This window comes from Pristis pectinata, chromosome 6, assembly GCF_009764475.1.
Source record: "Pristis pectinata isolate sPriPec2 chromosome 6, sPriPec2.1.pri, whole genome shotgun sequence".
NCBI lineage: Eukaryota > Metazoa > Chordata > Chondrichthyes > Rhinopristiformes > Pristidae > Pristis > Pristis pectinata.
This window is the reverse complement of record NC_067410.1, coordinates 8223781-8235317: the sequence shown is the minus strand read 5'-3', so window position 1 is coordinate 8235317 and position 11537 is coordinate 8223781. Positions and strand designations below refer to the sequence as shown.

At 45.1% G+C, this 11537-nt stretch overlaps 1 protein-coding gene across 2 annotated transcripts in view; it reads right to left on the bottom strand.

The window, feature by feature from the left end:
• Window positions 1–11537, bottom strand: part of si:ch211-161c3.5 (uncharacterized protein C3orf18) — a 65811-nt gene that overhangs the window by 30053 nt on the left and 24221 nt on the right. The window lies entirely within an intron of this gene.

Genomic DNA, 11537 nt, shown 5'->3' with positions numbered 1-11537 from the left:
TGCTTTTTCTTGTGAATGCTGCTTATCTGATGCTATGTTCCTGTGATGCTGTCAGTAAGTTTTTCATTGCACCTGTGCATACATGTACTTGTGCATCTGACAATAAACTCAACTTTGACTTTTGACTTTGAACTTACTTCATCCGCTGACAGCTGACAAGATCTGATTTTTGCAACTTTAACTGGATAAGCAGTGTTTTCCACTGTCCCAAGGAGCCAACCCAGTGGCAAAAACTTCCCAGAGAGTCCATTTTATCTCCCTTCTATCTCTGCAGCCAATCCCTCCACAAACCTGCTGTCAGTAGGCAGCATCCTGTACCTCAAGTGAGGTGACACATGCCTGGATTTAAATAAGGGGTTGAAATATCAGTTGCTGGGGCAGAGGAGAGAGTTTTCAATTCACCGCTCGTATCATCTCCCAAAGGCGAAGTACAGGGAGCAAGAGGTAATCTTTGTTTCAACCGGTTTCTGTGGCATTATAGCTCAAAAAAAAAGGTCTCATTACTGTACTAGAATAACTGAGACCTTTGTCTGGAATTAACAGCAACTCATTAAACATGCCATTCCCATTTTAGACTGGTACCCAGGAAGGGTCCTGTGATCTACTCAAAACCTGCTGGTCTTCCAGCTGAAACAGCTGTCCGAGATTATGTGGAGACACAAGAGACTGCAGATGCTGGCATCTGGAGCAAATAGCAAATTGCTGGAGGAACTCAGTGGGCCAGGCAGCATCTATGGAGGCAAAGCAGTAAGACTATTGAACGGTTTCCTTATACGATGAGATGGACTCTTGACCTCACAATCTACCTTGTTGTGACCTTGCACCTTATTGCACTGTACTTCCTCTGTAGCTGTGACACTTTACTGTGTACTGTTATTGTTTTTACCTGTACTACATCAATGCACTCTGTACTAAGACAATGTAACTGCACTGGGGATGAATTGACCTGTACGATCGGTATGCAAGTTTTTCACTGTACCTCAGTACAAGTGACAAGAATAAACCAATACCAATACCATAATCAATGTTCTGGATCAAGACTCTGCATCAGGACTGGTTCAAGACCGAGTATTGCCAATTAACACACTGCAAGTTCCAGGAGTACATAGCAACATACAATCTGCTGGAGGAACACAGTGGGTCAAAGCAGCATCTGTGGGAGGAAAGGAAGTCCTGATGCAGGGTTTTGACCCAAACGTCAACAATTCCTTTCCCCCAACAGATGCTGCTCGACCGCTGAGTTCCTCCAGCAGATAGTTTGTTGCTCCAGAATTCCCAGCATCTGCAGTCTCTTGTGTCTCCCTGGAGTACATGTTGTGGGACCCTCTGGAACAAGATGAATCCTACGCAAAGGAAAGATGCTACATGTGACCACTGTTCAATTCTTGTAATTGAAGTTCTAGTCTGTGTTTGTGCTATTTAAGAGAGTTCGTGCTTTTTACCACTAGGAATTATTTATTGAAGTGATGTTGCCGCGAGTTTTCTGCCCACGTCTGATTTTTGTGTCCAATCTTTTTATCTTTGCAGTTGCTTGCAAAAATAAACTTTGCAAAACTAAACTGGGAAAATCACGTGTCACAGAGTGATGTGCAAACATCCACACTGACGGGATTGAACCCGGGTCACTGGAGCTGAGAGGCGGCAGCTCAGCCAGCCGCACCACTGTACCTCCCGTGGAGGTGGAGAGATTCAGACGGGGAATTCCACAAGTGGTCACCTGTGGTGAAGGGCATAGAGCAGGAAAAAATATACCAGAGGGAAAATTGTAGTCTAGCTCATTCAGGATATTTAGCAATTAAAACTTCCTACCAATATTCCAGATCCAATGAGAAACAAAGGACTGGAGATACTGGAATCTAGATCAAAAACACTATTTCCCTCCTATATATTGGGCTTTCCCTTTCCTATCTTCAGTCCTGAAGAAGGGTCCTGACCTGAAACTAGAGGGCATAGGTTTAAGGTGAGGGGGGAGAGACTTAATAGGAATTTGAGAGGCAACTCTTTTACACAAAGGGTGGTAGCTATATGGAATGAGCTGCCAGAAGAAGTGAGAAGTGGTTGAGGCAGGCACAGTAACAACTTTTAAAAGGCAATTAGACAGGTACATTGTCAAGAAAGGTTTAGAGGGATATGGGCCAACACGGGAAAATGGGACCAGGTTGGATGGGGCATCTTAGTCGGCATGGACCAGTTGGGCTGAAGGGCCTGTTCCCGTGCTATATGACTCTTTGACTGTAAGATGGATGTGGGATAGGTGCAGGAAAGTGATGCTGAGGTAAAATATCAGCCACAATCCTATGAAAAGCAGAGCAGGGTATGAGGACCTACTCCCAGCTTCTAATTACATTGGGGTATTTTGGAGACACCCCAATAGGACCCGAATGACATTTTGCACTTCAGCTGCCAAAGACCTAAGTCCCTCCAAAATCCTCATCACCACTCTTCCTCCTTTAAGACCAAGACTTTGTCAACTTTAATTTGTTATCCAGAGCATCTGTCCCAATATCACCTCATGTGATTGGCACCTTTTTTTTGCATTTGCAAACATCTTAGCATTGATTGTCACATTAAAGGCACGGTATCAATGGAATGTACTTCTGTTCAATGGAGTCAGACCAGTCATACGTCAATCGGCACTTCATCCATGCTAACCCTTTTGCCCGTCTATACTAATCCCATTTTCCCACCTGAGGAAATGTATCCTTCGAGACTTGCCTAATTAAGTGCCTCTTAAACAAAGTGATTGTATCTGGTTCCACCACCACCTCTGGCAGTAAGTTCCAGATTCCACTCTCTGTGGAAAAACTTAGCCCTCAGGTCCCCTTTAAAACTCCTTCCTCTCACCTTAAACTTATGCCCTTCTGTTTTTGATAGCACTACCATGGGAAAAAGATTTTGATCAATTACCTTATCTATACCTCTCATAATCTTCTATACCTCTGTCAGGGTCATCCCACGGCTGCTTTCACTCCAAGGACAACAAGCTAGGGCTTTTCTCTTAGAGAGAAGAAGGATGAGAGGTGAACTTGATAGAGGTGTAACAAGGATGATAAGAGGCATAGATCGAGTGGACAGTCAGAGAATTTTTCCCAGGGCGACAATGGCTAACACCGAGGGGACATAATTTAAGGTGATTGGAGGGGGATGTCAGGGATAAGTTTTTTTACACAGAGAGTGGTGGGTGTGTTGGAATGCACTGCCTGCAAGGTTGTGGGAGCAGATATATTTGGACATTTAAGAGATTCTTAGATAGACACATGAAGGATAGAAAAATAGGGGGCTATGGTGGGAGGGAAGGGTTGGATAGATCTTAGAGCAGGATAAAATGTCGGCACAGCATTGTGGGCCGAAAAGCCTGTACTGTGCTGTAGTGTTCTACGTTCTATGTTCTAAAACCAGACTATCCAACGCCGTCCCCATTACTGAGAGTCCTCCAGGTGAGTCTCCCCTGCACTGTCTCCAGCACAATCACATCCTCCCTGCAATGTGGCGACCAGAACTGCACACAATTCTCCAAGACAACCTGTCCATTGGAAATGAAGTGTCAAGGGGGAAATGTCGATTGGATCACAACCTGACTAAAGAATAACTGGTGTTTTCCAGCACTCTGCCACAAGCACTTGTTTTACACTGCTGATGTGCTTTCTGAAGTAACATAAACCCGAAACCTCTCATTTCAAGTCAGGTTCCAAACAGTTGTTTGTTTAAAGCACAGGCGGCCTCCTACATTACAGGAGGTGTTGCATTCCGAAAAACGGCCAGTGTTTCGATTTTCCGGTACAAAAAGCCATGTTATCTGTGCATGCATCAAGAAATGCAACTTGAAAAAGAATTGATTTTATGATTATTTACTTTTCCCATGTAAGTTTCATAAGACTGAGTTTCTATTCTGTACCCTTGATTTTTTGGTAGTTGATTTATTAATTCCATGAGGGTGGATTTCCATTACCCAAACTGCTGTAACACAGGGGTTAGATTAGATTAGTTTATTGTCACATACACAGGGTGCAATGAAGTTCCATGTCTGTGTGAAGTTCACAGAGTAAACAGTACACATGGTAATAATAACTGCAAGGTTAATGGCAGAACTCTTAGCAGTGTGGAAGAACAAAAGGATCTTGGGGTCCATATCCATAGATCCCTCAAGGGTGACGCGCAGGTCAATAGGGTTGTTAAGAAGGCGTATGGTGTGTTGGCCTTCATTTATTCGGGGTATTGAGTTCAAGAACCGTGAGGTGGATGTTGCAGCTCTATGGTTAGACCACACTTGGAGTATTGTGTTCCGTTCTGATCGCCTCATTATAGGAAGGATATGGAAGCTTTAGAGAGGGTGCAGAGGAGAGTTACCAGGATGCTGCCTGGATTGGAGAGCATGTCTTATGAGGATAGGTTGAGTGAGCTAGGGCTTTTCTCTTTGGAGAGGAGGATGAGAGGTGACTTGATAGAGGTGTACAGGTGATGAGAGGCATAGATCGAGTGGACAGTCAGAGACTTTTTCCCAGGGTGACAATGGCTAACACAGAGGGGGCATAATTTTAAGGTGATTGGAGGAAGATATAAGGGGGATGTCAGAGGTAAGTTTTTTTTTACACAGAGAGTGGTGGGTGCGTGGAACGGACTGCCGGCAGAGGTTGTGGGGGCAGATATACTGGAGACATTTAAGAGACTCTTAGATAGACACATGAATGATAGAACATGGGGGGCTATGTGGGTGGGAAGGGTTAGATAGATCTTAGAGCAGGATAAAATGTCAGCACAGCATTGTGGGCTGAAGGGCCTGTACTGTGCTGTAGTGATCTATGTTCTAAATACAGTGACGAGCACAAAACAGCAGATTGGTGCAAAGACTGCAGTCTGAAGAAGCGCAAAAAGAAATGCTGAAGTGACAATAATGGAATAACCGAGGGAGGTAGAGTTAAGAGTCCGAGAACGTGGCAGCACCACTGGGAAGGGGACGTGAAAAAGGTGGTTGGTTCCATGTTCTGAGAGCAGTGGGGAGGGAGCTGTTCTGGAGTCTGGATGTCCGGGTTGCCCGCACTCTCAGACCTCCCTGCCTCCATCTCCCTCAAACAGCCGCGGCCATTGGTAAATGCGACCTCCAACTTCCGCCCAATAAAATGGCAACCGTTCTGGCTCCCGAAAGAGCTCTTTAAAGGACGGGACGTGGAGTCGTACTTCCTCATTTCAAGGTAGTCATGGAGTCACACAACATGGAAACAGGCCCTTCGGCCCAACTGCTTCATGCCGACCAAAGTGACCATCTACGCCAGTCCCATCTGCCTGTGTTTGGCCATATCCCTCTAAACCTTTCCTATCTATGTACCTGTCTAAGTGTATTTTAAATATTGTTCATGTACTTGCCTCAACCACTTCCTCGGGCAGCTCGTTTCATGTACTGACCATCCTCTGGGTGAAAACGTTGCCCCTCAGGTTCCTACTAAATCTCTCCCCTCTCACCTTCTACCTATACCCTCTAGTCCTTGATTCCCCAAGCCTGGGAAGAAGACTGTGTGCATTCGCCCTATCTATGCCCCTCATGAGGTTATACACCTCAACAAGATCACCCCTCATTATCCTACGCTCCAATGAATAAAGTCCTAGCTTGCCCAATCTCTCCCTATAACTCAGTCCCTTGAGTCCCAGCAACATCCTTGTAAATCTTTCCTGCACTCTTTCCAGCTTAATGGTATCTTTCCTATAGCAGGGTGACCAAAAGTGAACACAATACTCCAGACACAGCCTCACCAACATCTTACACAGTGGCAGTTGAAGAGCAGAGAACTGTGCAAGATGGGTGCAAGTTCTTCCAGCAATAAAGCTCACTGCTGGAGTCCATGAATGTCAGATAAAATGTTGTGCATTTACATAATACCTTTAATGTCCCAAGGCGCTTCACACCAGCATGATCAAACCAAATTAGACAACGAGCCTTAGATATTATAACAAAAGCTTGCTCATAAGGTAAATTAGGAGGTGGAGAGGTTTTGACAAATTCCAGAGCTTCAAAGTTCAAAGTCCAAAGTTCAAAGTCGAGTTTCTTGCCATATGCACAGGTACATGTATGCACAGGTGCAATGAAAAACTTACTTGCAGCAGCATCACAGGCACATAGCATCAGATAAGCAGCATTCACAAGAAAAACATAAATTATACCCCAATTTTTTACAGGAAAGAACATAATTTTGAACAAAAAGGACAAAGTCCATTTTAGAGGTGTATAAGATTATGAGGGGCATATGAACAGAGTGGACAGCCAGAACCTTTCCCCAGGGTGGCAATGGTCAATACCAGAGGACATCCGTTTAAGTGAGAGGAGGAAAGTTTAGGGGAGATGTTCTTTACACAGAGAGTGGAGGGTGCCTGGAACGCATTGCCGGGGGTGGTGGTAGAGGCTGATACAATAAGGACATTTAGAAGACTCTTGGATGGGCACATGAATGGAAGAAAAATGGAGGGTTATGGGCTGTGTAGGAGGGAAGGGTTAGATTGATCATGGAGTAGGTGTATATATAGGTCAGCACAACATCGTGGGCCAAAGGGCCCGTACTGTGCTGTACTGTTCTATGTTCTAGTGCTTGAGGCCCAGGTGACTGAAGACACAAATGCGAACAGTGAAAAATCAGACGCAGGGATGACAACAAGGTACGAGAAACAAAAGCAAAAACTTAGGAGTGACATCAAGGCGATCTTTGCTCAAAGAAAGAATAGTGTCATCAGAAGGCAGCAGCTTGGTTTCCTGAGTGATGAACATGGATTCAAATCCCATTCCAGAAACCCAGGAGCAGAATCAAGACCAGTGGTCTGATTGTAGAACTGCTTAATTGGAGGAGAGTGCGGAAAATTCTGCTGGGATATTAATCAGGGATATTGGCTGCTCTTCTCTCATAGAAGTGTACAATCCTATGGTATTGCTTGGAAAGAACAGGGGGATTCTCTCTGGATCCTGGCCCAACAGTTAGCCATCAGCCATCCCCCACAACAGGTGACCCTGCTTGTAGTGTGCTTGATGAGTGCAGAGGGGCTGCTATCGTTCTCAAATATATGACAAATGTCAGACGAGGTAAAGATTCAAGGATGTTGGTTTCCTCCGGGGTGCTCCGTTTCCTCCCATATTCCAAAAACGTACGGGTTAGGAGTTGTGGGCGTGCTATGTTGGCGCCGGAAGTGTGGCGACACTTGTGGGCTGCCCCCAGAATACTCTACAGCAAAAGATGCATTTCACTGTGTGTTTCAATGTACGTGTGACTAATAAGATATCTTATCTTATAAAGTGCAACGTCTCCCAGTTATTCTTGGGATTCTCCTGCCCATGACCACTGAAAGTGGAGAAGGAGCATTCAAGATGTCATAGAAAACCCTCAGTCCAAGCAATGGCAGCAGACAGAAGTTGCATGTCAGCAGAGGAAAGGAAACACACCAACTCAAAAACTACCCAACAACCCACCCCCTCCCCTCCCCCCAGCAGCCCCTCCTGCCCTTTCTGTAAAAACATCTGCAGTTCAGAAGGCTAAGGAAATTCAGCATGTCCCCCATGATTTTTACAGTTGCACCATCAAAAGCATCCTACCTGGGTGCATCACGGGTTGGTATGGCAACCACTTTAACCAAGACTGCAAAAAAATTGCGGAGTTGTGAATGCAGCGCAGTCCATCGTGCAAACCAACCTTCTCTCCATTGACTCTGTCTCAGGAAAGCAGCCAACATAATTAAGGACCACTCTCACCCAGTCACTCTCTCTTTTCCCCTCTCCCATTCAGCTGAAGATACAAGTGCTTGAGAACATGTACCCCACTGTTATCAGACTCTTGAATGGACCTCACGTGCGCTAAACATGAACTCTTGATCTCTCAGTCTACCTCGTTGTGACCCTTGTACTTTGTCTACCTGCACTGCACTTTCTCATAGGCTCCAACACTATATTCCGCATTCTGTTTTCTTTGTACTCCCTCAATGTCCTTCTGTATGGAATGATCTGTCTGGATGGGCACGCAAGCAAAAGCTTTTCACTGTATCTCGGTACATGTGTTAATAATAAACCAATTACCAATACCAGGTCCCACACTGGCCTCATCAGTCACCTCAAACCAGAGTAGAAGCAAATCATCCTCGATCCCGAGGGACTGCCTAAGAAGAAGAATAACAGTGACTACACTCGTAAGTATTTAATTGGCTGTAAAGAACTTGTGACAATGCCAATGCAATATATTCCTGGAGATTTTATCATGTGCCTTGTGTTACCACAGCACCACCCCTCTCAACACCCAGCACTGGTGACCCAATAAAAGCAGCCAACACAATCAAAGACCCCACTCACCCTGACATTGTCTCATGTTCCTGTCCTGTCGGGCAGAAGATACAAAAGCCTGAAAGCACATACCACCAGGATCAAGGACAGCTTCTATCCCACTGTTATAAGACTATTGAATGGTTCCCTAGTACAATAAGATAGACTCTTGACCTCACAATCTACCTCGTTATGGCCTTGCACCTTATTGTTTGCCTGCACTGCACTTTCTCTGTAACACTTTATTCTGTGTTCTGTTATTGTTTTACCTTGTACTACCTCATATTGAAATAATCTGTATGGACGGCATGCAAGACAAGTTTGCCACTGTATCTCTGTACATATGACAATAATAAACCAATTTACCAATTATTTACCAATACATCCATCCTGATGCCCCACTGCCATCCTACCCAAGTGGAAGGTGGACTCTCCATTACCCAATTCTTGACCATCAATCAAATCCGTCTCCAATATTTTTAGAATAGACAGACATCCTCAGAAGAAAAATGAAAGAAAAACACCAATCGTTTTTATTTACACCCCTGTGGTTCCTCTTCCACATTTGCTCTCAGGAGCACCTCAAGAGAATGACCTTTGATTCCTGGAGGGTTAGCGGCCCTAATTGATATACCTCGCACTGCTTGCAACACAGAAGGGGAAAAAACATAGCCACGCTGGGCTGGCGGAAGGGAACAACTGAGATGAAATACTACGCCCATGTTGCTGCCCCTTCCTGGGGAAAACACAAGCAAGCACACAATCTTTGAAAGTCTGGTTCACCAGACACAAAAAACTATACTCAACTGTAAAGCCAATTAAATGCCATTGCTTGCCTGTGTAATATACCACAAGACCATAGTCATTTCATTTAAAGCGTCAATTAGCTGCCTGCTCGGGGACTATTCTGTTTTTCTTCAAAGGTTCTGGGAAAGTCAAGAGCCTGCACTGTGAGGCAGAATGAGAAAAACAGAATTTCAGACAGATGACCAATTCATTAATTATTCCCATTTAAAGAGGCACTTTCTCCTTTGCTAAGCCTGACACATTAGACCCCCAAGCGGGGTCGAAAACTTCTTTTATAAACGGTGTCTGAACCACAGTCTGCTTCTTCCCCCCATGCCATCATGATACACCAAAACCTTCAATAGGATTTGAGGTGTAGCATCACAGGTGTAATGGATGTTGGAAATTGGTGTGTGGAGAGAGATGCTGCCAGCGGCTTCCACACCAGGGTTGGCATGGACGAGTTGGACCGAAGGGCCTGCTTCCATGCTGTATTACTCTGTGGCTCTATGTGCAATGTAATATGAAGCAATGTGATTTAGTTCCTGGCAAAAACAAACATGGCAGCAGGTTGAGAAAGACACAGAAGAGGCCTCCATAGGTAATGGCCCAGTTCAACTATGCAAAAGAAGCAAAGGTACAATTTCTACCTTCTTCAGTGAGTTTACAATTTACAAATGGCAATGTCCCATAATCGGTAAAATTTTTTAAAAAATTTTATTTACAGTGTGGTAACAGGCCCTTCCGGCCCAACGAGTCCACGCTGCCCATTTTAAACCCCAAATTAACCTACCCGTACATCTTTAGAATGTGGGAGGAAACCGGAGCACCCGGCAGAAACCCATGCAGACACGGGAGAATGTACAAACTCCTTACAGACAGCGACGGGAATCGAACACCCGATAGCTGGCGCTGTAATAGTGTCATGCTAACTGCTACGTAATATGGCCAGATGATTTGTCATAATGGATTGGGTGAAATACCAAGAACTTTTCTACATTTCCTCAAACGCTATCCCATTATTGAGTGATCCAATACCAGAGGGCATGCATTTAAAGTGAGAGGGGGGTAGGTTCAGAACAGATGTGAGGGGCACGGTTTTTTACTGAGAGAGTGGTGGATGACCTGGAATGCGTTTGCCTGATAGGGTGTGGAGGCAAATTCATTGGGGGCTTTTAAGAGGGGCTTGGATGGGCACATGATGAGAGAAAATGGAGGGGATAATGGGCATTCTGTAGGTAGGAGGGAATAGCTATGTTGGCCACAACATCGTGGGCTGAAGGGCCTGTTCACTGTGCTGTAACTGTTCTATGTTCTAACATGGGATCTAGTCTGAGAACTACTAACATGGAGTGGAAGGGGTGGTCAGTCATGCAATAATATCACAGCTAATCCTTGTCAATGTATATGCCTGATCCTCAAATCCCTTAGTCTAAAAACCTTGTAAAAAGCCAAAACTGAACATCGTAATACAGTGGTGAGGTTACTAGACAATATCTAGAAGCCTAAGCTATTCACCCAGAGACATAAGTTCAAACCCCAACATGGCAGCTAAATCATAGTCAAGAGCTATCGGGAGAGGCTAGGAGGGACGACCTTATGGAAATGTTTAAGAATTATGAGAGGCATTCATAAGGTGGATGGTAACAGTCTTTTCCCCAGGGTAGGGGAGTCCAGAACTAGGGGCAATAGGTTTGGGGTGAAGGGGAAAAAGAAAGATTTAAAAGGGATCTGAGGGGCAACTTTTTCACACTGAGGGTGGTGAGTATATGGAACGAGCTGCCAGAGGAAGTGGCTGAGGTGGGTACAAATAGTATCATTAAGAGGCACTTGGATAGGGTACATGGAGGGGTGGGGCCTGGAGGGATATGGGCCGTAACGCAGGAAATTGGGACCAGTTGGGTGGGCACCATGGTTGGCATGGACTAGTTGGACTGAAATGGCTTGTATCTGTGCTGTTTTGCTCTACGACTCCAAGACTTAAACAAAAATATAACCAGTGGTGACTATGAAGGTGGTAAATTGCCCTAAAGCCCAACTGGTTAACTAACGTCCTTCAGGGAAGAAAATTTGCTTGTCTATATGTGACTCGAAGCCCACAGGGAATATTGATGACGCTTAATGAATGTCGAACCTTTCCAGTGATGACTACATCCCTTTCAATGCACAAGTAAAAATAACACCAAGAAGGTAACCCCAGCACCAGCCGTGTTCCTTCCATCACTCCATTTCCTCTCTCCTCCGCTTTTGCTGATCTCTGACCAGCGAGCTCCATGAGTCAGTTAAAACAGACACAGGTCTTGACAGGCAAATGCCGCTGGTACATGGGAGGTGGCCACAAAGGGGGCTCAAAGGTGATCTCATCCAACAACAACCCCTCAAAGCAAAACAGCAAGTGGTGACAGAGGAAGCGAGGGGTGCAATGTGGCCGGATGACAGGGTCAAGGCAGAGTTCACAGTGCAACCT